The sequence below is a fragment of the Myotis daubentonii genome, chromosome 7 (genome assembly GCF_963259705.1).
Source record: "Myotis daubentonii chromosome 7, mMyoDau2.1, whole genome shotgun sequence".
In the NCBI taxonomy this organism is placed as follows: Eukaryota; Metazoa; Chordata; class Mammalia; order Chiroptera; family Vespertilionidae; genus Myotis; species Myotis daubentonii.
In genome coordinates this window covers 45369319-45392128 of record NC_081846.1, presented here as the reverse complement: position 1 = coordinate 45392128, position 22810 = coordinate 45369319, and the positions used below count along the sequence as shown (strand labels likewise).

The window sequence follows — 22810 nt, the reverse complement described above, 5'->3', positions numbered from 1 at the left end:
CCATATACTCAAAACCCATCGAAAAGATTTTGAAGTACCTTGTGTTCACAGACTGACCCTGTAGTAATGTTTTCTTGGATCCCTCTGTGGTTCTTCTTCTCACAGAACTCTTAGTGGTAAAGTGAAGGAACTCTGAATCATGGATTGTTTTATCCCGCCGATTTGTAAATACTCACTCAATGCCGCTAGGAAGCAGAAGAGCAAATGCAAGGAGACGAGTGGTTGTAGAGGAAGTTGCCCTAATTCTGCCCAAACCCTGGTGTGACCATGACTTTTCTTGGGCAGCGGTCAGATTTCATCCTTACGCCCAATGATCCTAGAGAAGCGAGGGTGTCCTGGGCTGTCCCCCCTCCAGATGGTTGGAGCCTTGTTCAGTAAATACCAAGGAATCTTGGAGATGGCAGATTCATCTAAAACTCAAATCCTAACCTAAAATTCTGTGCATAGATTTCTGGAAGTGTTTTGTTTTTCTTTTTTGTTTTGTGTTTTTGTTTGAAATGCCAGATGGCATAATTTTATGGTTTTATTAATATAGATACAATGTGCACACAATCTGTCTATTCATTTTCTTCACTGCGCAGCCTGGCATTGGGACTGGTGACTCTGATGGCCAGCTGGGCTGCTCTTTCCACAATGGCTTTGTGGCTCTTTGAGGAGATGTTGTGAGCAACCTCAGCACAGTGAGATCTGTTGCACAGCAGCAGCACTTCAAGCTCCTTGACACTGTGGACCAGGAACTTTCAAAAGCCACTGGGCAGCATGTGTTTTGTTTTCTTGTTGCTCCCATATCCCACGTTGGGCATCAAGATCTGGCCTTTGAATCTTCTGCGCACCTTGTTGTCAAGGCCTCTGGGTTTCCGCCAGTTCCGCTTAATTTTGACATGTGGGTCTGACTGGTGCTGGGTGAACTTCCTGCTCCTCTTTTTGATAATGTTGAGTTTCATGAGGGGTCTGAGGGCACCTATGGAGCTGAGTAGAAGATGGCTGCCATCTCTGTAGGCAGAGGCAAGGGAGAGAATCTTGGACGTGTTTTAAATTTCCTAGAAATGAGGGTCATTTAGGGGTGGCCCCAACATTTCAGCCTTCCTCTTGGAGATGAAACCCAGGGATTTGCATGAAATGGGATGACACTTTTGTGTCGGTCACTGTATTAGTTAGCTTTTAGTTGTATGTAAGAGAAACTTAACTCAAATTGGTTTCAATAATCAAAAGAAACTTATTGGCAGAGAATCCAGAGGTATGGAAAGCTTTATGCAAGAATTAGTCCAAAAGCTCAACCATGTCACCAGTGTCATCCAGCTTTTCTTCTCTCTGCCCTGCCTTGCACTGTATCAGTTTCTCCTATTGTTGCAGAATGGTTGGCAGAAACTACTGGAGTTAGATAGGTCTTAATTCTTTTTCTTTTAAAATGTATTTTTATTGGTTTCAGAGAGGAAGAGAGAGGGAGAGAGAGATAGAAGCATCAATGATGAGAGAGAATCATTGACCATCTGCCTCCTGCACACCCCACAACGGGGATTTAGCCTGCAACCCAGGCATGTGCCCTGACCGGGAATCAAGCCATGACATCCTGGTTCATAAGTCGATGCTCAACCACTGAGCCATGCTGTTATAGGAGAAAACATCCATTTGCTTTCCTCTAGCAGAGCTTCCTTCTGCTTAGACCAACTTGTGTCACGTGATCCCTTCTGGACCAATCAGAAGAGACAGGTGATTAAGGCCAATTAGTCCCAGCTAGGGAAGGGTCAGGAACACTCAAATTACATAGCTAAAAATTTGGGAGGCCTGGTATGAGGGAGGGAAGAAAGGCAGAAATGAATGCTTAGAGAGTGGAAGGGGTAGTGGTGATAGAAAACAAAAAATCTCACTACCATCACTAGAGTTTTAGGGTCATGCTTCAATTTGTTTATGGATCTATGACAACCCTTTAGTCCTACCTAAAGAAAATGGCAATGGATCCTACTGGGAGAATTAGCTGTATCATTGTTATTTTTTAATTTCCAGCATCACATTATGTGGGAAGAAAACTTATAGTTAGAATGTGGACAATGCATTTTATGGAAGTTCGAAGCAGATATATTATGAGAAAAGGCAAACAGATTCATCTCCCTCATACTAAGTACATTCAGCTTCTCATGAATAGCCACAGTTAGACTAGAGAGACTATACGCCAGGTAGGAACCAGGCTAAGACTGAGAAATGGAGGTCCCCTGTCGCCCTTGTATTGAGTGCAGGCCAATGAAAGAGATGGCATAAATGACCCTGAAAAACAGCAATGAGCAAGCTTCCTGGAAGAACCCGCTGAACAGCTTCTGTTCAGGCAACAAAATTCAAGGACCCTCCAGCAGTGTATGACTCAGTAGTTCAGGACAGCTTGTTAGACTTGGGATTAAGCTGCAGGTATCCCACAATCTGAAAGTTTCTGTTGATTCAAACACAGCCAACTGTAAGAGAGCCCTTAAAATAAACCCTGTCTCCCTCCATTTTGGCCTTATTACAAAGATCCTGACTGACCTTCACCTTTGCTCCAGGTATGGAGTCTGGCTTTTTAATTGAAGGATTAAGAAATCCTGATATTTTGCAAAATCATTTCTCTGGAATCTCTCTTCTTGGGGGATCTTCCTGGTTCATAAAAGGTTTTGTAACTTACATCACAGCCTCTGTCTTTGACTAATAGTTAGCATGAGTAATAAAATCTCCCAGGAGTACACAAGCTCATATTTTTGCCATTTATAAACTTTATTGCTATTATAAAATCAATGTTTTGCAACCAGAACTTTTGGCAAACCTTACTGGTGGTCATGGGGGCTGACAACAATGCACCATGAACTTTCTTCCTTTGTGGTGTGACTTTCTTTTCATATAAATATTAGTGTGATTTTAGGTATGCGATAATCACTCCTCATCATATCCCAGGAGTTAGGCAAATGTGCTGTACATATGATATACAGAGTAGCATCTATACCCATGGATGAATAGTCCTCCCAACCCAGACCTCACACCTGGCTGAAACATGGCCATCTCAGGAGTGACAAAGGCTCTGAATGCAATGAAGCTTAGAAACAGGTAACCTCTGGTTATTCAGATGCCTGGCCTTTCTTCCTTGACCCTCAGAATCATCTAGATTGAAAACTTGCAGAACTACCTTATCTGTTTCCTCACTTGCCTTGGGTTGACTCTCTTGTAAATCTTTTATCTGTTCTTTAGGGCAGGCATTCTCAAATAGGTCTGAGTATCAGAATTACCTGGTGTTTTCTTATTTCTAGTGATTTCAAAATAATATGCACATGGAAAACAAAATTTCAAACAGTACAGAGGAGAACAAAATGAAAAGATAGATTTCCTTTCCTGCCTGGCCTAATCTCCTAACCATTTTTTAAACCATTTTTGTTTTATATTGCTCTTCTGGTGTTTACCTCCACAGTGTTCAATAACATGCTTATACTTTTATTCACGCTGTTCTGCAAATTATTCAACAAGTGGTGAGGCATATCCACCAGCTCATCAGAGCTGCTGCCTGTCTGTGATGTTGGAACACTGTCCTGGAAACCCCTACTGTACCAGGCATTAACTTTTATTTGCAGGATCATGAGGAGACATGAAGGTGCATATTAGTGTCCCATGGCTGCCACAACAAATTGCACAAATCTGATGGCTTAAAACAACAGAAATGTATTGTTTCACAGTTCTGGAGGCCAGAAGTCTGAAACCAAGGGGTCTGCAAAGGCCTCACAACCTCTGACGGCTCTAGAGGAGGATCCTTCCTTGCCTCTTTCACCAAGGAATGTTTGGTGGCTCCAGACATTCCTTGGCTTGTGGCTGCATAACCCCAATCTCTGCCTTGTCTTTACATGGCCTTCTCCTCTGTGTCTGACCCTTGTCATTGGATTTAGGCACCCCTGGAGAACCCAGGATGACATCATTTCAAGACACTCAATTTAATTATACCTGCAAAGACCCCTTTCCCAAATAAGGTTCTGGGGGTTAACATGTGGTCGTGTCTTTTGGGAGCCACCATTCAACCCGCTATAAGGGGGAAGAGAAGGGTGTGGACCATTGTAAATAGTATCTATTGAGCTGTGACAGATTATCAGACCCATTCAGATCTACTGAATCACTTGCATTGAAAAATGTTCCCAGGTAATTCAGCTGAGGCGGTCTTACTGAGCGCTGCTTTGGGAACTATTGCTTTGGAGTTGTGATTCTCAAACCTGGGGATGAAGGACCACAATCTCTGAAGCTTCTTCAGTGTCCAGGGGACTCTTGGGCAGGTGTGTGGTGGCTCCTGGTGACTCGCATCAGTTCTCTGCAGACATCCCATTGTTGGAGTTTCGGGCTTGCAGGTGCCGAGAGAGTGAAGTGGTTCCAGTGAGAAACATGCATGTTCCAGCTCCTCCTCCCTAACTCCCATCTGTCCTCGCCTCTCTCCCACTTCACATCCACTGTCCCGTTCTGATTGCTGGCCCTGCTAACCTCAGGTCCACGCTCAGACATAGGGACAGCAGGCTTATGCCACTGCACAACATGCTCCAGGGATCCAGCCAGGTCTAATCCCTAGAGGAATCCCTTATACCACTCATAGTGGTTCCACTTCTCCGATCAACCCGACTAAAGCAGAATTTAGATGCTATTTCATTATTCTGTGTGTTTTTTTAAAGGAACTTTATTTTAGGAGTTAACTTCCCTACTAAATTTTCAACTAAAACCAGAGGCATATAGGGTAAAATAGAGAATATTATCTTGTCTTGCAAGGGTGGCTTGTCATGTACCATAAACACCTTGGTGTCATCACGGCCTCTCCAGCCCCGCCTTTCTTGGCTCTTCCTGTCCATCCTGATATCTAGACCCTTAACTCCTTTTCACTCCCTGTCCATTTCTGTCTTTTCATTCATCTTCCTTGCACATATACAAAGTAGTGTCTATACCAGCCCTGGGCAAACTACAGCCCGCGGGCCAGATCCGGCCCGTTTGAAATGAATAAAACTAAAAAAAAAAAAGACCGTACCCTTTTATGTAATGATGTTTACTTTGAATTTATATTAGTTCACACAAACACTCCATCCATGCTTTTGTTCCGGCCCTCCGGTCCAGTTTAAGAACCCATTGTGGCCCTCGAGTCAAAAAGTTTGCCCACCCCTGGTCTATACCCATGGATGATATTCAGGCCAGTCCCTGGCTGTTGGCACTGCTGTCTGTAGCTATCTCTGCTCCCACTTTCTTCACGGACAAACTTCTTGGCAGGGCAGCCAGCATCAGCTATCTCAGTTTTCTCTTTTCTGACATCCTTTTGACCCACATCATGTCTCTTCCGTTCTGGAAGGTCACAGAGATGTCCTAAGTCTAAAAGCCAATAGGTCTTTGCTTCAGAGCTTATCCTCCCTGACCTATTCATAGAATGTCCCATGGTCACCCCACCTCTACCCAAAACACTTGTCTTCCTTCTCTGTCGTGGTGCTGTTAGCTCCTCTCATGTCCCCAACTGTTCCTGCTCTGAATCAGTCATAAGCTTTGCTTTGCCACTCCAGGCTCTCAGGGCACCATCCTCAGGGACGGAGCCTTGTGGTGTGGTTATCTGTGGCCTCCCATATAGTTTGCATACATGTCAAAACAGACATTTTTGCCTGACTTTGTCATCTCTCACAGCTCTTCAAATTATTTTTATTGAATTTTTTAAATCTTTAAAAGTTCTAATTAAACTATCAGTTTTCACTCCCCTACCTCCTCGATTTTCTCCACCTCCAAAATGCATTTCAGGTTTAAATAGTCAGCCACTAGGGGGAAAACAACATTTTGAACTGGCTGCATCCCTGATGTACTGTGCAGAAATTTGCTTTACAGTTAGATTTCTCAACGACATATCTATTCTTTTATAGCAGTATTAAAGGAAAACAATATAAATCAGTTTAAAATTGATATTCATGCCTAGTTCTTCCAAGTTAGACTGTAATTCTTTATTTTTTAAACCAACAAACTGTCCTGTCAAATTCTACCAATGCTTGAAATCTTACTCCTTCCAGGTTTCACTCAAATAAAATCCCACTGTATCATGGACTTTTTTCTAAATGCCTAAGAATTGAATATTCTTTTTTTGTCTACTTCAAAATTTACACAGGTATTCATTTTTTTCTCTCTGATAACACTATCACATTATAATTATTTTCATACTTATCTTCTACCTTATACTTGACAAGCTCCTTGAGGTCAAAAGTTCATCACCATCACCCCCTTTTTTGGGGGGTCCCCTAGCTTCTAGCTTCTGATAGCTAGCTCTATTCTTTGCATGTCTTAGGTCTTTGATAAGCATTTTAAAATTTAAATTAAATGGGCAGATTTTGAAAGACAGGCTTGAGAATGAACCATAATATGAAATGAGGGAACAACTTACTCTAGACAAAATCCCAAAGCTATCTGCAGAGGATGGGGTGAAAAAGACTATTTGGTGTAGAATATATGGCATCTCTTCTCCCCCTTGAAGCTGAAAGCCCAAGAACAAAGCTCTTGAGGATCTATAAAAATGAGCAATCATGAGGAAAACGTTCAGAATCTCAGCTGGGGGTCTAATTTGAGTGTCTAGGTCAGGGGTGGGCAAACTTTTTGACTCAAGGGCCACAATGGGTTCTTAAACTGGAACGGAGGGCCGGAACAAAAGCATGGATGGAGTGTTTGTGTGAACTAATATAAATTCAAAGTAAACATCATTACATAAAAGGGTATGGTCTTTTATTTCAATAGTTTTATTCATTTCAAACAGGCCGGATCCGGCCCGCGGGCCGTAGTTTGCCCACGGCTGGTCTAGGTGATATTTTAGCTATTTCTTGATAACTCAGTGTTTCTAGAACCTAGAAGAAGAGACAGAAAATCTGGTGACAAATATTCAAAAAGATATTTGGATCCTGTTTATAGCCCTACTTCATGACCTAGGATGCTATTATTCATCCCCTCGCCCCCAGCCAGGTTCTGAGTTTGGGGCATAAACATGATTAAGGGAAAGAAAGACAATCTATTAACAGCTCTTCAAGGACTCCTTGAAACAAGACAGAACAAAACTCCCTCTTGCTCCCATTCTGATAAAAAGATTTTCCTTCTTATTTGAAACAGAGAAGATCATCCATCTTTCCGTAAAATATGGACATTTTTTAAGACTCTTAGGCTGAAGGCCAGTTTGGAGTATCAGATACAGACAGCAAAGCAGCCCAGATAAGAGTTCCCAAAGCTATCCATCACACGAATAAAAGCCCAGCAGCAGGTATTGATCCTGATCCTGAAGACAGGTTGAAGGGAGGAGGTGAGGTCACAGCATCATGGGTGCTCAGGAATATGAAAGAGGTGAGACTATGATGAAGTGGCAGACACACAGGCAACAGCAACCAACGTGGATCAGGTAGAAGAGGTGTTGATGAGACAAGTCAAATATGACTCCGTGGCTCCTCTATGTTGCCCAAATCAGGAAACCAGTAGGCTTGGATTTCCAGGCACCGAAGACAAGATTGGTCTTTAACCAGGGTGAGTCCGAGAAGAGAATTATCTCAAAGGCCGTGAAAGAGAAAGCACATTGATGACTTTGGCTCAACCAGATTGCAGGCCTCTTCACAAGGTGCAGGTCCTTGTTCTCCAGGCCAATTCTCTCTCCTCCTGCTCCCCACACCTTTTTGGGTCTGTATCTCCTATGTAGATGTTTCTACTTCTTACTTGCTAAATTTTAGAGTTTTCACCAGCCCCACTACTTATGTATTTTGGTCTGTATTCTGCATGCTGGAGATTTTCCTCCAGTGTCTGCTGATCTAGAGGCTGAAACACTGAACAATCATTTGGAAAATCTGAGTACGGGGGATGAAGGGGTGAGCTAGCTGAGGTTGGGCATCACTGCAGGGCTGCTGGGCTTTAAGCCAGCTTTTTTATTGGGAGATTCGTAAATGTGAGATTCTAAAGTCTTTTCTCTGAGGCTGTTCAGATTTTCTTAAAGAAGAAAAGCCTCCCAGTCTCCTGTTTGGGAAACTTGGCTGCTGGTATTCAGGGAGTAGACTGAGGGAGGCTGTGACTCACACAGATTTTTACTTTTTTCTTCTGTTTGAGCCCAAGCCTCCTTTCTGACACTGATCCCAGGGATCCAAGTCAAAGCCTCTTTTGTTCGCTTTCTCCAAGATGAACCTAGACTCTTCCGTAGGGTTGGTGGGGCTGGGGAGAAGGGCGTGTCCACTGCTTCTAGATGCCTCATTGCAGCATCTTACCTGTTACTTCCCCAACTCTGCTAAGTGGATTACTAGTGACTCTTCAACTCAGTTTTCACCTTCAAAAAATGTTGTTGAAATCGCTTCTGTTTTGTCTTCTCTTTTGTCCTCATATGTTAATACTTTTTAAAAAAAATTCCTTTATTAGAGGCCCGGTGCACGAATTCGTGCACAGATGGGGTCCCTTGGCCTGACTGGCTATCGAGGCTCATTGGGGCTATCTCACCCAGTCTGGATTGGGGTGAGTGGGGGCAGGGGAGAGGGCCCATGGGGGGTTGGCTGGCCAGCTTGGGGGAGGGACCATGGGATGTTGGCCGGCCAGGACTGTGGGAGGTTGGCCGGCCACAGGAGGTTGGCTGTGAGAGCGCACTGACCACCAAAGGGCAGCTCTCTGGTGGTCAGTGCAAATCAGAGTGATGGTTGACTCGTTCGGGTCATAACGGTTGCTTAGGCTTTTATATATATAGATTACCATTTTAGGGAAGTTTGGGAAAGAAGAGAAGACAAGTGCATATTATAATTCTGCCATATTTAATTTGAAACCTCTCCTTTTTATTCTGTTTGAAGATTTGAAATCTATGTACATAAAAAAGATTGTAACCTATATAATAATTATTATCAGAATGAGATAATTTCTAATTCATAGGAATCACTGTTACCAAAAACAAACAAACAAAAAAAGAAATGTATGACTTTTCCCTCCAATCCTCCAATTATCTATAATAACAAAAGCATAATATGCTAATTAGGCCAGACATCCTTTCAGATGAAGGCTGGGCTGTGAGGGAAGCCCGGGTCCCGGGTGCCAGAGGGAAGCCAGTGCTGGCAGCGGGGGAAGGAAGGCCTACTCTTGCACAAAGTTTGTGCATTGGGCCTCTAGTGTCATTATAAAAGATGTTCTATTAATTGATCAGACTGTTATCACAATATATTTTTATGCAAAGTGTCAACAAGGGATAGATTCTAAGAAACAAATCCACCTTTAAAATTACTTTCAATTTTTCAAAGATGAGCTTTTCAGAATCCGACGTGGCAAATTCCCATGATCACTTTGGCTGTTGGGAGTTTATCTGAGAGAAGTGAAGTCATTTTGATCCACGTGGTGGATCCTAATCATACACATTTCCTCTGCTTGATACAGTCGGTGTGCTTTCCATCTAGTGATGGAGTTGAGCAGCATTTTTGTTGGCATGTGAAGTGAGCAGCTCATCTGGGGACCTGGGAAAGTAGTAAGAGAGCTGGGATTGCTATAAAAGGCACAAGGTTCCTATGATGCAGTTCTGGATAAAAGCAAGAAATTAGCCATCACCCACGCCAAAGGAGTCAAGCAACTCAGAGCAAGTGCGGCCTTCGTTCTGATTGAAGTGGCAAGAAGAAGGTAAAAGAGCTCCTACCTGGTCTCTGAGTGCCAGGGAAGTAAAATAGAAAGGAAAAAGCTTTCAGTGCCTCAAGAGCAGCTAACAAACCCTCAAAGGGGAGGAGAAGTGGGCAAAACTGCACTGCCTGGAAGTTTTATTGGGAGAAAAGAGCAAAGAGCTTCATACACAGGATGAAGAAATGATGCTCTTAATTTTTAGAAAAGAATTTAATGTAATGAAAATGATGTAAAAGATAATAAGGAAAGAAAATAGTACCTTAAAATTCACAGATTTTTATAGAAAACTGCAGAGAGCATTCAGTACTGTAAGGAAATAGAGTGGATATTTTTTAAAAAGCAGTAGTTTTAAAATATAGGGCGGGTGGAGGGGGGAAGTCCACCGTAACACTCATAAGAAAACATTCTGATCTTGAGGAGAAATACTAGGTCTTTTTAGTGAGGACGAAGTGGACAAGCTAATACTGTCTAACAGAGACTTGGGCAAGTCAAGTCCAGAAAGAACTGCTGGTAAGTTCCCACTGACAACATTTGCTAAGAGCCAAATTAAGGAAAAGGACATGAAGGAGAAAAACATTTCTCCCCCTCTAATCAACAAATAAATCCTCCAGGAATGAATCCTCAGAATAACAGTGTGTTTGGTCGATTATTTTCATTAGAAAGGAGAAAAAACTCCATCTATTGATTTTTTTAATGGGCAATACCTAATTATCAGGGGCCTCAAAATTTCATCTGTTTAATCCAGATATACTCTGAATAAGAAGAGTAAATTAGAGAATGAGGAAATTCTACAAAACTAAGTGGTTTAATGATATTTTTATAATATGGTTGGTATGAGAAAAAATATCATTATAGAGAGCTTTAAAGACAATAGTAAAACCCACTTATTCTCCATTCTAACACCTGTCCCCAAACCCTCAATTAATTGATACTTCTTTATGTCTGGAAAGCAATGCCAATTGGGGTTTGTTAAAAAATTACTGAGGTACAGCAAGTTCCCAAAGCAACCCTAAAAGGCCTACTGCGGGTTCTGTACAGTCTCAGAATTAGGAATATGTTATGATTGGGAGTCCTTGCATTCCTGTTCCTAGAAAATGGTGCTGTTGGTTGAAACAACGTGACTTATAGACAGGGGTGTAACATGGCCATTCAAAGATCCTATGTTCAGGCTTTCCAGAAGTGACTTCAAACATCATTATCTATGAACTATGAATGATATGTCTAGACACGGGCAAGTTTCTAAAGTGCATTCAGTGGCTTGATTAACAAGATTACAAGGTACCCAATCACCTGATCACATCCCAGAGCATAGAACACCCTACTGAATACTACCTTCTAATTCCTGCTTATTTTTCTGGTAGCAAAGCAAAAGATGAAAGAAGTGCTCCTTCAGGGCAGCTGATATGGAAAGGCTTCTTTAGAAAGACATTCTTACTTTTCTTTAAAGGGATTTGGTGGGAGATAGGGGCACCTTTGGGGCCCTTTCTACAAAATAGATGTAGGTGTTTATCATACTATCATTTTTCACGACCTTCCTTCCTTCCTTCCTTCCTTCCTTCCTTCCTTCCTTCCTTCCTTCCTTCCTTCCTTCCCTTCCCTTCCCTTCCCTTCCCTTCCTTCCTCTCCCTCTCTCCCGTCTCTCTCTCTCACTTATTTTCTTATTTTTTTTTTAAAGAATTACCCTCAATGAATGTGTTCCATTTATCTAAGTATCTCAAAGCTCTGTGGATTAAAATAACAACAGAAAGGCAACTGAAGTGAGTTAGGTAGAGCACTAGACAGGAATGCTGGTCTTGGGTTCAAATGCTGGTCATCGCTCATAGTAAAGTAATTCCTATGAGCAAGTCTATTCACCTCTCTAAGAATTTGCCTATCCAAATCAGGGTCCTCTGAGGCCTCCTCCAGCTCTAAATGATTTTGTTCTATAGCTACCTCCACACGCCAAGCCTTTGGGTGACCAGGTGTTGAGCACACTGATGCTTCAAAACAGGTCTTCTCCCTTGAGTGCTGCCCTATCCGGCAATGTGAGACAGACTTCACTTTACATGACCCACTCCTACTGGGCACTGGATATTTTATCCTTTGATCTACTACCCTCATTTTTACAAAGGCAAAACAGCTTGAATAGTGGTCACATATAGAACTGTAAAATCTTATAGCTGGGAGGGAATATAAAGACTCATAATGCTGAGTTTGATCCTAAACCCATAGAGTAAAAAGTCACAAGTTCTATACCTTTTCTTCAGATTAAAGATTGCAACCACCCATTGAGCACTGATTCCCGCCCCTCCTTTTTATCTGCTTTATTTAAAGATCGAATAAAAGGTGTGGATATAAAATTTTAAACAAATCTTATTTTACTTCTAATGAAAGTTGTACTTGAAAATAATCCCTTTAGGATGCTAAACAGTTATTTAATGAAGGTTTCACTTATTCAAAATGTTAGCCTCTACCTTTTTAAGTGCTTTCACAACTTTTTACCAAATTAGCTTTTAAAAAATATATTTTTATTGATTTCAGAGAGGAAGGGAGAGGGAGAGAAAGATAGAAGCATTAATAATGAGAGAGAATAATTGATCAGTTGCCTCCTGCATGCACTTTACTGGGGATCGAGCCTACAACCTGGGCATGCGCCCCTGACCGGAATCTAACCCTTCAGTCCACAGGCTGACGTTCTATCCACTGAGCCAAACTGGCTAGGGCCCAAATTAGCTTTTTGAAAAACTTGTGTGTCCATTTGGTATCTCTTTTGGGGCATCACCCACTTAGTCCTGTCATCCCCTCCCTACCACTTTGGTTTTGCCACTTAAGCCTACAGCTTTGTTGTGCTAGCAAAGGTTTGAGGGACTCAGGAACAGTCTCAGAGGGCCTTGGAGTGAATCTTATTACAAGGCAACTTCTTCTTTTAAATTTAAATTTAATTGTTGACACTATTGCAGTTGCCCCCATAGCCCCCACCCTTTTGCCCACCTCCACCCAGCCCCCACCCTCCTGTCTCTTACCCCTCCTGTCACTATTGTCTGTGTCCACCGGCTATGCATGTATGTTCTTTAGCTAATCCCTTCTTAAAACTGCCGGAAGAGTGCATGTCTTAGTAAGCAGAGGGGCCACCTTTACGCAGGGGAACTCAGGCAGGGAAGTGTTTTCCTAGGATTCTATGTTAGAATAATGCAAATGTGGTGGGATTCCATGCCATTCTTTATCAGGGATGTTGCTCTACAAGATAGGGGATGATTTTATAATATCTCACCCAGGTGAATTATCTCTTCCTTTTACATCCTTGGTAATTTAAGCACCACTTCTACTATTTTAAAAGAAATCATTCATTTTATCAGCAATACACAGGTGACTTGACCTTAAACTTAGGTAATTATAATAATTAAAGAGCTAATACCACATTCACTACCATGTGCAGACCCTCTCTCATTGCCTATTGTCTAGAAACCATTATGCCGCGTGTAGCTCTCTTTCTGTTCCCTGTTTCTTTGGAGCGCTTCCAAGATTCAGTCTGTTATTATTTAAACTCTCTCTGAATGTTGGTATGTTGCTTATTTTGTGCTCTGCCTTGTATGGCTTATAGATTTTTTCCCCCTTCTTGGTGAGACATTTTCCATATCCATTCACAACCATTATTCATTCCACATGCTGCAAATATAATGCCCACCTAATCAATCACCATTTCTGCATTTGAAAATAAAACCATTCTTTCTTTATTATATTAAGCAAATTAGTCAAATGAGTGTTTTCTGCAACTTGCTGCCTTTTTAGGGCCCTTGGCTCTCAGCCTGCCTTTCTCTACTGCCGCCTCCTCCCTTTCTCCTCCTCCTGTTTGCAAACAGCATCCATTTCCTTTCCCTGGTGTTCGGGGTGGATTCTGATCCTCCCAACTTGGTCGTCTGCTTTGATGATCACACATTCTTCCTTCGAGCACTCCCTTTCCAACAAGGCCTGTGGGTGGTACAGATGCTTCATCTCCCTCTCCCCTTAGAACTGAGCAGGGGAGACCTCCTCTCCGGCAGGTCTTACTTTCAGAAAGCACAGTGGCTGTACAATCAGTGTTAATCACTGAAATTATAAGATGCCATTGAAGACAGTAAAATAGAAAAGGGGGGGGGGAATGGAGCACTTACATATTTAATTCTTCCCTTACCACTAAAAAAAAACCTCTCCACTTTAGTGTAATTTTAAGAAGGACTCTTTTGTTTTAAGAAACCAGGGCTCTTTCTGCCCCTCCCAACATTTTTGTCAATTAAGCCTCTTTAAGAGCGAGAAGAGAGAGCACAGTGAAGCATCTGCTGCCAGGAGAAGTCTTGCGGCCAAAGCCTGTTGTGGGGAACTCTGACTAACAATTGTCCTGGCAAAGCACATGGCTCTCAGCATCAGGATTCTTTCTAATGTATGTGTTTATAAGCAATTAAACTCCAGTTTTAGGGAAGAGTCACTAACAGCATATATTATTTTAATAGACATACAGTAATACTTTAAACCGTCTTCGCCATCTGCTCGGCATGATTATAAATGCAAAGAGAACATATTTTACATTAGCATCAGAAACTACTGTGATATTAGGGATTGAAATGCCCATATATGCTCTTTGTACAATACCGAATGCATCTGTGCTATTTTCCCGCAATGCAAATCAGAGAAAGAAGATGCTTGTTCCTTGTGGACTCTTTTCTGACGTGGAAAATAATTTTCAGGATGGAAATTCATTAGGAGGGGATTTTGACTTACTATTCAGCCAAATATGCTTTTAAAACCATATGAGCTGATGTGTCTGGCTCTTGCTGGCCCTATTTGGCTATCTTAGCTCCTAGCCAGTGGAGGAGAAAAACACAATACACCCAGGGCAGTAAATCCATTGCAATCTTCTTTAATGTCCATCAGAGATACCATGCATAATGTATAATGGAGTAAATGTTTCTTCTCTCTAAATAAAATTTAAAAGAGGCATGGGATGCACATGTATTGGTGGAAAAAGTTGAATAGAGTTAAAAAAGCATCTGAATAGTCATCCACTCTGTTTTTCATCTGTATCTTTACGGTTGGGTGATATTTTTAGCTGGAGAATAATACTAGCATCATGTTGGAGGGAGCAGGGATGAAACACTCAGTTCTGTTTTCTCAGCTGAGTCAGTCAAAGCCGCCATATAAACATATTCATCTCACAAGAAATGGCAGAGATGAGGACATTAGACTCTCTACTAAGAAGAATGTTTAGCTACAGTAAAGAAATGTAGCCCAAAGGAAAGGCTACTCGGGATGAGTTAAAAGAAGTTCAACAGTAGAGTCTACATGAAAGAATTTGTCCCTCCTCAGTAGCAAACTGGATTTATTATTTACTTGAAGAACTGAGTTCACACTGCATTTCCAGCTCAAGATTTTTAACGGTGTTTATGATTTTTTGTCTTGCCTCCTGGCCATTAGACAGCATTGAATGATAAAAGCATGCATTTTAAGATGAACAATGTTACAGACAAGTGAAGGTGAAGATGTGCACGCGCATTAGTAATGAGTGGCTACAGGCTCTGATCAACTGTATGGAACCAGATAAGCATCACCAGAGGTGACACTCCCCAGGTAGGAAGGACCAAGACTGCAGTGGCCACAGAACAGAGCTGCTGGAGGTAGAAAGCAATCACTGTTCTCTTTCCTCAATTCTAGATTAAAAACAACAGCAACACTTAACGTACCCTACAAGACAATTTATGATTTCCCTTAGAGTATCCCACCTTGTAATTCTATTATAGGCTGCCTCCTGGCTGTCACTTTGTGTAAGGGCTAAGTTTTTGAATCTCTATCTCATACGTGTGTACAATGAGCCAACCCAACTACAAGACAAGCATCCCTAAAGAACCACATTCACCCTGTTACTCGCTGCTCAGAAACATTCAGTGGTGTCCACAGTTGATATTTAAGGTCACCTCTGTTCACAAGGTCTTCCAGCTTTTCATTCTAACTCCAGGACTTCTGTGGTCCATCCAGTCTCTCAGGCCTCCATGCCCCCCATGGGATCATGAGGGGGCTTCTGGATCTCCACACACAGCCTGTGGGAATCTGGGGGACTTCATCTCAGACCCTCCCTGGCTAACCACATTGCAGCACCATATTCTCCTGCAGCTCTGCTTATTGGTTTAGGGACCCATGAAATGGTTTCTTCCCTAAATTTCAACAGAAAACAAGACCCATACCCCCATTTGTGTATCTTGGGTTTCTATCATTTTTCACTTTCTCAAGCCCAGGGCAAAAACTTGGAGGCATGAGTTCCTTTCTCATGGGTGTAATTAGTGCTTTAATCCTAGACCTGGCTCCTCCAGATATCTCTCTCCTTTCCACAGCCTGTCTTTGGAAGGGCTTTTCTTCTCCCAGGGTTTTAGGATCTCACTATGGCCGACTATAAAACTCTACTTCTCTAACTTAGGGTCCTTGAAATCCACCCATTCTTTCTTCCTTTAACAAAGGTTGGTTCTCACAAATGAAAGCCTAGGCTTTCACAACTCTGGGAAGAAAGAAATACTGTCCTCCTCCTTCAAGGCTGGATTCTGCATCTCTCTAAAAGGAAGTTTACTTCAGCTCCAATGGATGGAGAATTTGTAGGACAGCAAGAATTTAGGGGAATAAAAATTACCTGGGGTAACGCTCTAAAATAATACTTACTTGATATGCATTAAGATCCCGTTTAAATTCCATCTTTGCTAATCACACAGATTAGCAAATCAGTGATTTTTACCACCTCTAAACTTAGTAGTATGTAGCCCTCATACAGGGCCTAAAAAAATCTTGCCTGCAGCCATTTCTCTCTTACCTCTCCAAAGAAGATTTTAATCCTATTATCCTCCATCCTGCCTCATGCAGGGCCTCTTCACATCTGTTTAGGAGTTACCGAGCAATAAGCATTGCCCCCTTCCTGACAGACAGCTTCCTGGCATCTCCCTGGGGCTAATCCTGTGTGTCACCTGGTGGTAAGTATGGTATCCAGGGGATGCTGATAAAGCACTAGAAAAACTAGAGGTGGCCCACACCTTACCTTTCACACTTGTCCTGCTCTTTGGACTTTTAGATGCCCTGAAGTTCAGGGTCACAGCAATGCCTCACTGTCAGCTAGCCTATGAACTTGATTTTTGGACACTGAGTAGAATTACTAAAGGGAAAATATTTAATATTGAGGAAAATGGACCTCTAATCAATGCAGTCTTGCAATATCCTAAATATGAAATTAGGAAGAGTGATTGAATGAATGCAGTGTACTGGTCACAAATTCTTTCTCTAAGAGATAGTGTTTAATATGAACAGTCTAAGTAAAATATTTCTTTAAACACTTCAAACTGTTATTTTAATTTTAAAAATGTCTGTACCTGGCCAAAAGAAATTCAGCAACACTAAAGATTATATACAAAAGTCAAATGTCCCTCTCATCCTAAATTCCTTTCTAGTTCCTCCTCTATAGGGAGTTACTGCTAACAGCTTCTTTTTTATTCTTCCAGAAAATTCCCATGCATATACAAAGTGTATTTATGTAGATGCATAATATGTATATTATTATGCATATTCCCCCCCCAAAACTAGCATACTTTACACACTGTTATGAATTTTGCTTTATCTACTTAAAAATGGATCTTGCATATGTTTATATGTCAATATGTACAGCTCTCACTCACTCTTTTTAATGGGTATTTTCTACTGCATTATTTGAATGTTTGACCAATTCTCTATTGAAGAACATTCAGTTCAATTATATTAGCAAGAATTTCTGTAATAAAATTTCTAAAGCAAAACTAATGCTGAGAAATCAAGGCCTTGTAAATCAAGGTTTTGCTAAACTTCAATAGGCTACAACCACCACATAATTGAACTCTACAGGACCCTTGGGGGCAGGGGTGTCACTTCTCTGTGCAGAAAGGAAACAGGATGGAGAGGTAGTTTTCCTGGGCTTACGAGGGACATAGAGCACTCCAGGCTGACACGTAGGCTTGCTCTATCTGTGTTCCAGTGCTTGCCTGATTAGGTTTTAACGGCAGATCTCCTCTGACCCAGCCATTGCACTTGTCCAGGCCTGCTGGGTCAATGTGACCTGCTACCCTGTCCTCAGACTAACCTGATTCTGGTCTGCTCCCTGCCCAAGGTTGTCTTCTCATTCTACTTTGTGTTTTACTTTTTCTTTTTTTTTTCTTTTTATCCACAAGGCTTACTCCTCCAGGAGCTGGCCACTTCTGCCTTTTGCAGACAGTTTCTTCTGAGGCCTCTGGGGCCCCACTCCCATGGTTGGTGTGTGGCACTCAGGTGGCTCCTTCTTCCCGCCTTCCTTGTTGGTTACCTCTACTCTTCCCAGCCTGTAGTGTTAGAATGCCCCAAGGCTCTGAAATCAGCAATACCTGGTTCTCTATCCACATTCTCTCCCATTGCATTATCTAAAGTGGTTGAGCAAGGAAATCACCCATGAAACACCCTTGACTCCCCGTTTCCCCTCATATCCAGTGCCATTAAGTCCCATCAACTCCCCTCCTACTAGTCTAATAGAAAACACATTTGTCCTCATGAGCTGGGCTGGGCTGAAAATAAGGAAAAGCACCAAGGGAACAACTGGCCTAAGGAATAAGGATGTGGTTAATATGGATAACATGGAAACTGATGTATTTTAGGGGCCTTTGAAGTTCTAATTTGAACAAAATCCCATTGGTAACCTTTGCTCCGACTGTAGAGGAAGGGCACGGAAGTATTGAAGTGACCACTCATGGCACCTCCAGTCATTGCCTGTTGCTGCCCCCTGCAGTCCACCTGAAAAGGTATCAGTCCCGAGAAGGCACAGATCACAAGGACTACGAGGCAGGTCTAGCACTGCGTGGTCTAATGTGGTAGCGACTACCACTTGTGGCTGCTGAGCCCTTGCGATGTGGCTAGTGCCAGGGGCGATGTGCTGTAAGTGTAAAACAGACACCACCTTTTAAAGACCTAGAATAACGAAAAAGAAAGTGACATATTCCATTAATAATTTCTAACTTGATTATATTCGGAAATAATAAAATTTTAGCCATATTGGATCAAGTAGACCATTATTAATACCCAGTCAAAACTAATTTCACCTGTTTCATCTTTTTTAATGTGGCTACTAGAACATTTTGGTGGCTTGGACTATATTTCTATTGGACAGCACTGGTCTAGAAAGTCTGGGGTTTTAAGAAACAAAATAGAGCCTTTACATTTTAATGACATACTATCTCCATGAACACTAACTCCTGAAAAGTTTCCATCATTCGAGAAATGTTCAAGGAAATGAAAACTCATGAATGAGAATAGGCTTCAGAGTCCAGAGCCCTCATCTCCAGAGCCCACATCTTTGTCATCTAAGAATGAATTTAATGTCTAGAAACCATTCACTAATTTATTCTGCAAACATCCGTTGAGCGCTTACTATGTGCCTGACGCAGCTAGACAGCGATGTATGAAGTAGTGAACATGAAAATTTTCTGACCTCAAGGAGTTTTTTTACACATTAACAAATCATTTTAAGAGAAGGATGTACAAATTGTGAGAAATGTCCATTCATTTGGAGCCACACCTGATGCATACAATAAACAATTGAGCTGGGGTTTAAGAGAAAACAAGAGTGTAAAGTAATGAAGCATTACTGTGTGTGGCTTACAAACAAGATGGACCAAAAAAGCGAGACATAGCAGCATCATTGTTCACTTGAATAAGTGCTATCATTTAACCTGCTAAAGTGACCGCTTTGAAGAGGACAATGCCCATTTTATGTCTTACGTATTAGCATGTTTGTAAAAATAAAAATCCTATACCTGTGTCCTGTCCCAGTGCTTCCTCAGGCCAGCATTCTCATGAACAGCTGGGCAGGACCAGCCTTAGGACACAGAGCTTCCAGGGCCTGGGGGCATCTGTATGAGATCCTTAGTGGGCTGGGAGGGGAGCCAGGAATGGCTTTGTCTCGGTACCTCTCATTCTTCTTAGAGAAGGAGGGGATACTTTCCAAGTGTCCTCAATCTAGGCACTGCAACCTGTCCTCCAGGATTAGGACATTTCTCTTATCCCAGTACCCAGTGTGTGAAACTTAAGGGAATTTTACATGGACGCCTATTGTGCACCTCATAATCGGTTCTATTTAAATGAACATGTTGTGAAAAAAGAATTACTTTGGTGATTAAGACAGACTAGGAAATATGTATGAGAGGGCTCGGATCGAGGGGGGACGCGTGAGCAGAACGGAGCTTCGGGCCCCGAATTGCAGACTTGTCTGAATGATGTACGGTCACACAAACATTTTCTCACGCCCCGGTAAACGGTGACAACACCGAACAGAGAGTGGCTGGTCAACTCCAGTGCAAACCATTAACCACATTAGAGAAAATAGCCCTGGAGAGGCATCGCTCAACGGTTTTTAACTTCAAAAGATGTCACGAGAAGAGCCACAAATTATTATTGCTGACAATTTGTACAATTTGTCCCTGGTGAAATGTGTGTGTCCCTACACCGCGCCATTTTACATAACAATATGAAATATTAAAAGGGAAAAACGTTTTGTAATAAACAGCAGTTTTGCTGATTGCAGCTGATTATGTTAAGCAGCTTGTACTGTGGGTGTCAGAGGAGACTTAATAGCTCCTATAACTAATCTCTGTGGCTGACCTCTCCCCTCGCTGATGAAGCCTATTCAAAACCCCGCTGCTCTTTCTCATTTCCAGATCTTCTATTTCTGAACTGTTTTGATCATGCATATATTTGCTAAAGTTGTGTGTGTACAGGATGTGTGTGTGTGTGTGTGTGTGTGTGTGTGTTAAAATATATATAATGCAGGAAGAAAAATTCCTGCCCAGGGCTGTCTTCTGCATTATTAAAAAGGAAACAAAACAAAACTTCACGAATACGTTTTACGCATGCATATCTACAACATTCTTATCAGATGCCAAAATGTCATCAATTATCGCTGAAGACCGGTCCCCTGTCCAGGAGAACTTATGCAGAGGAATATGATGCCGATTTTCTTTTTTTTTTTTTTTTTTACTCCAACTTCAAAAGGCAAGGATGTTTTTCTGGGGAAGACTTGTCATCGTGGTCATTTTATCAGCCTCAATGGCTGGTACTTAGAAGCAAAGTGCTAGTCAATCATAAAGCAATTTCATTTTTTTCTGATAAAAGTTTTTGATTTAAATGGGATTTCATAGAGAACATTTCAGAGTGTGACGAGCTCCTCCTCCACAGGCAAGTACAGATGAATATGTGTTGCGTGTGTGTAAGTGACTCTAATTTAGTTTGCTCTTCCCCTTTTCCCCAAATGCAGAGATGTTTACAAAACCGCAAGGAGAAATGGCGGGTGGAGGTTGGGAGGGAGGGGAGGCGGGAGCAAAGCTTTGAAAGAGCAGAGGCATCAGCCTACCCCAGATTATGCAAATGTAACCATCCTCGGGAAATAAAGACAAAAAAGGGGAGGAAGAAATTCAACAATCCAAGAGTAAAGTGTCTGAGTGTGATTTGGTGGAGGGAAGGGGGGACTCAGTACAAGCCGGCCACCAAAAGGTGCTTTTTTTCTATGAGACAAATACTGGCTGAAACTGGCTGATAAATATTTCCTATAGGATTTGAAGCAGGTTGCCACCAGCAAAACCCAAATCCCTAGGGGGCAGTACATAATTAACAATTTGAAGATGCGGCAACCTGTCATTGTCTCAAAGGGGGCCGGGGAAGCCTATCCCCAAAACATAAAATGCGAGTTCCCATATTAATCTCAAGACTCCCACAGAGAGGAATGTCAGTGTCTCCCCAGAGGCTGGAGAGGCGCCCTCACTCTTGGCTGGCAGACGGTTCCTGGCTAATGGTGTCATTTCCCCATGATTCCCTATCAGCACCACCAAACCTGCTCCTCTCGTCTGACGGAAAGCATGTTTAGGAAAGTGAACGAATCTCCCCCTCTCCCCCCACCCCCCCCCACCCCCCATTAACAAAGAAACGAATAAAACCAGGACTGGGAGAAGAAAGCTGTTCAGATGGAGTGCCTGCCTGAGTGTTTAAAGACTTTTAAACGGTGATGTTTGCTTAAAACAGCAGACCTTGGACTAACCTGGACCCTCAAACGAAAACAAAAGCTTAACAGCACCGGGGTGGGGTGGGGGGGTCATAAAGAGGTTTTGGCATAGTTTTAACATTTCTTGGGTTCCTTTCAAGACAAGTTGGAATTTGGAAGGAGAAAGGGGTTACTTGCCAGAGCTGAGTAGAGACAAAGAAACATGGAAGTTTTTTTTATCTTGGGGTGGTTTTGGCATTCAGTCAAGAGAAGTCAGCAGTGTTTTCCATGAAGATACACCCAAGTCAGCTCCAATTTTGTGTCTGTTCTGGGGCTGGAACTTAGCAGCAGTGTGGACCACTGCTCAGAACCTGGATTTCGGAGAGGAGACCTGGGCTACGTTCCCAGCTCTGACAGGGAAACCACGTGCTACCTGGGAAGTTTCTGAGCTTCGCTGTGTCTGGGTTCCTTCAACTGCAAATTGAGTTCAGATCACTTGCCACCTGCCTACCTAATCAGAATATTGTGAGGGTTAATGAGATTGCACTTGCAAAGTGATTGCCTCATCATATAACTCCAAAGTATTATTATTCATCATAAAGACACAGCTGCAATATTGTATATTGTTACATACCAGACACCATGCTTCTATTTTTAGCAACTTTAAAATGAGGGTGTCTTAGAATTATTCAGGGGAAGGGACCTCACCATATTACCTGCGCCAGGTTCTGTTCTGGGGCAGGGGAATGACTAACCACTAAGACGGCTGACTGTTTGGTCTCATCTTCTATCTAAGTAGGACTTTAGTTCTCCCTCCAGGGGAAATTCCAGTGTTATCATCCTGATGATCAAGAATCATTGCTTACACCTGAATTTTCCTTTCTGTTTTAACTATAATAAACTTTTTCTTTTATTGGTATGTTCATTGTTCTCCTTCATTTAGTGATCTAGCTGGATAGAAACCATGTCCTATACATTCGTCTAGTCTTCAAATCACCCCCTGGTAGGGCGGCGCATAGTAAACACTCAAGAAATTAGCATTGGATAAAATTCAATTGTTTGTATCTTCATGGGTAGAAAGAACACTGCTCATAGCCAATTTTCCCCACTGAGGGTGTGGGTCATGCAGTCCCAACCCCCCCCCCCCCAAGGGGTTCAGGTTGGAGGATGACAAACAAGTGTTGGTGATGATGCAGA

General features: G+C 42.2%; 1 pseudogene; it reads right to left on the bottom strand.

Moving 5' to 3' along the window:
- Nucleotides 1–517: 517 nt before the first annotated feature.
- Nucleotides 518–5749, bottom strand: LOC132238838 (large ribosomal subunit protein eL32-like; annotated as a pseudogene).
- Nucleotides 5750–22810: the final 17061 nt, after the last annotated feature.